Genomic DNA, 3,305 nt, shown 5'->3' on the forward strand with positions numbered 1-3,305 from the left:
GGTTCATCTCTGTGCTGCTTAGCTCTGAGACAAAGGTCATCAGTGAAAGTATTTCAGTGGTTTACATCTGTCCTGGTTTTGGCTGGGATAGGGATAATTTTGTTCTTAGGCTTTTGATGTTCTCCACTATAAGGCAAGGTAAAGGTGGGTCCATTCCTTTCTCTTCTAATCCAGACCCCAAACATTAGCATCTTCTCAGCTGTTCCAGCTTTCTCTTTCCCCTGAATCTTGTGGCTCATTTTGCACCAAAATACTATCTGGGAGTAATACCTTCCAGCCCATCTGTTTCATTACCTCAACATGGAAAAGCCATGTCAGGATGGTGATTTCATTATACATTTTTGATGTGGGATAAATTATTAAAGCAGATTCATACAAAATGAAAGACGTTTTACGCAGGGAAGGAGTCCTGACAGTAACCTAGACATGCCACAAAACCTGACTGCCACCAGTAGGAAAATCTGCCCCTTGCCAGAGCAAAGTAGGGTAAATTATGAAAGATGCATAAAGGTAGAAGAAGGAGAAATGAAGTGACTGGAATGACAGAGCAGAAAATAAACATATCAATGTAAAGGAAACAAAAGATAAAAGTCAGTGGAGAAAAGGGGGAGTGAATGGGGTTAAATTATTCAAATTAGGATTTATAAGAGTCTTGAGGAAACAAGGGAGCATAAGACATCTAGGAATCACTGGTGGAGGGGAGGGAACCAAACAAAACCAACATGCTATTTATGGCATTAAAAAGAGCTGTTGGATATTTTGTGCCATTGAAAAAGGGATTTGTTTTACATAAGCAAGCACAAGCAATAAGCATAAGTAAACATGTACTTAGCACAAGTATACATCAGTGCTTAGCACAAGTTAGCATAAGAAAGCCTGGCAGGCCTATCTGGACGTGAGTGTGACTTGACAAAAAGCTTTAGACTTAGTATACCAGAATAGCTAACAGGCGAGTAGGGAATCGCCCCTGTGCAAGGTAGCGATAAGGAAGACTAGCTGCTTTAGGCTATGTAGACTGCGCGTGGACAGCTCGCGGACACTAGCTTAAAGTATAGCAATGTATTTCTAACCACTTGCTTATTGAATACTAACCTTTGAAGTGTAAGGATGTATGGTAATTTTAGTAAAATTGCTATATAAGCCCACTGAAATTTGTAAGTGTCGGAGGAGCATTTATTTATGCCTCAACATTGTCCGCATTTTATGTTACAAACCCATTTTCTGACATCGGCTGGAAAATTACTACATGGGTGAGCCCTAATACGTGGCATGTGTAGAAGGTGGGTAACACGTGTGTGGGGAGGGTGGAGATTGCCGACATTACAGTCTCTAAGCAGGAAACCCCTTTAGAAAATGGAGGGAAGCTCTGTCTCTGGGGGGACTTCGCCTGACAGCCGATCAGTGGAGAGAAAACTTTCACCACTGGTCTGCAAGCGACTCCCCCTGCAGGCAAACCCCTGATGCCCGAGAAAAATTTCCCTGACTAGCCAATGGTCATCCTCAAAGGACCGGATTATGAGAGCAGCCTTAGCACATAAAAATGTTAACTGTGTCATAACTGGTTCCCGCCATCTCAATTTCTTGTAGTGGAGGTTTGGCTCGTTCGATCTCTGCTCGCCTTCTCCTTGCTATCCTGCTTCTTCCCCGCCCGTCTCCCCTATCAGCGCCTGTTCCGTCTACCCTTGCTTCGCTGCTTCCCCGCAACAGCCTGGATGCCGCCGCTACCCGCAGTAGCCGCGCCTCGAGCCTGCCCGTCGCCACTGGCAACAACCCGCTGCGCCTCGAGCCCGCTCCCACCGCAGCTGGTCCCGCCGTTGCCCGGCAACAGCCCATCGCTGCCCGCGATCCCGCTGCGACGCTGTTCATGGTTCTGATCGCCGCCACGATCCCGCCACAGCCCGTCGGGACGCCATCGAGAGTTCTGACCACCACTGCGATCCCGCAGCCTGTCCTGCCCGCCACTCCGCCCGAGCGGCGACTCACCGGGTATCCTGCCGCCCGTCGATGGGGGAGATACGCTGTCCGTCGACCATCGAAGCCATGGCTCTCGCGAAAGCTGCACAAGCTCCCCCGGCAGGGAGCGCACAGGCGCCAGCTGCCGATCCGATACCGACGGTGCATCCCAGGATCCTGGTGGTAGCGTTCTGTCCCTGTCCTCCTTTCTCTCTCTCTGTCTTTCTTTTCCTCTCTCTGCTTAACTTTCTGTCCTTCTCTGGTCGGGACACATACCCTTCCTTATGAATAAACAGTTCTCACATGTCATATTTGCCTCATTTGTGCTTGCTTTCGTCCAAGAGGCCTGTTTCCCTTGCAGTGGAACGTGACAAGGACATAACGCATAAATCAGGACAGATTCAACAGCTGCCTTTCTCATCGCAACAGTTCTGGTCACTTTACACCACAGGTGCTGTTGGCGTCAAATCCTAATTGAATCCTCCCTCAGTTCTGCCCAGGTCTTTGATGGATCTGTCTGGGAGCTCTCCTTAGCCACTGAACAACTTCAGTCGCTGCCTCATTAAAAAGAAACAGCCCATAAATAAGGAGCTTTGCAGCATTAGTCCCTCATGCTGCCAGTGCTGCTGGTGAGCAAAGCATGTCCAGTGTGAACTTTACACATCTCCTCATCCTTGGGCAATGCTGTTCCCTGAAAAATCAGCAAATACCCTCAAAGCTGTGAGGCCTGGAGCCTACAAAGGGTGAAATCCAGTCTGAAACACTCTCCCAAGCACTTTCATCTCCTTCATTTTTCAGTACTGCTGCTCCTCTTCTCTAGGGGATATGCACTCCCTGGACCAGATTATTACCCAGCTCCTGGGTGGAGGAACAGAAAACTTTGCCTCTTGCCCCTATCTCTCTCTATTGCATTAATTTCTGAGGTTGAAATACTACTTCTCTTTCATTGCTCTAATTTCTGGTCTCCTGTGTTGCTCTTATTTCAGCCTTGGCTTTTTTTTTTGCTTTGGGGATTCCCTGCTCTCCCTCAGCCTTACACACTTACACCACTGCTAACACAAACCACAGCCAGGGCTGGAAGAATGTGCCACATACACCACAGAAAACAGCAGGCATGCAAAATTCAGCAGTATTGAATTAAGCTTGTTGGTGGGAGGATAATTTCTATAATCACATGTATTACTGTAATACCTCAGGATAAGATCAAGATGAGCAGGGCACAAAATTAGGGAAACTTCCAGCTGCAAAGGCTTTGCAATCTAAAAGGAAAAACAAGGAAGGAAATAATCTATAATACATGGGATGGTCAGTGCAGTTAGTAGCTTGATTATGTTTGAGAGTAGGAAGAACCA

This window comes from Corvus brachyrhynchos, unplaced genomic scaffold (assembly GCF_000691975.1).
Source record: "Corvus brachyrhynchos isolate BGI_N302 unplaced genomic scaffold, ASM69197v1 scaffold3, whole genome shotgun sequence".
In the NCBI taxonomy this organism is placed as follows: Eukaryota; Metazoa; Chordata; class Aves; order Passeriformes; family Corvidae; genus Corvus; species Corvus brachyrhynchos.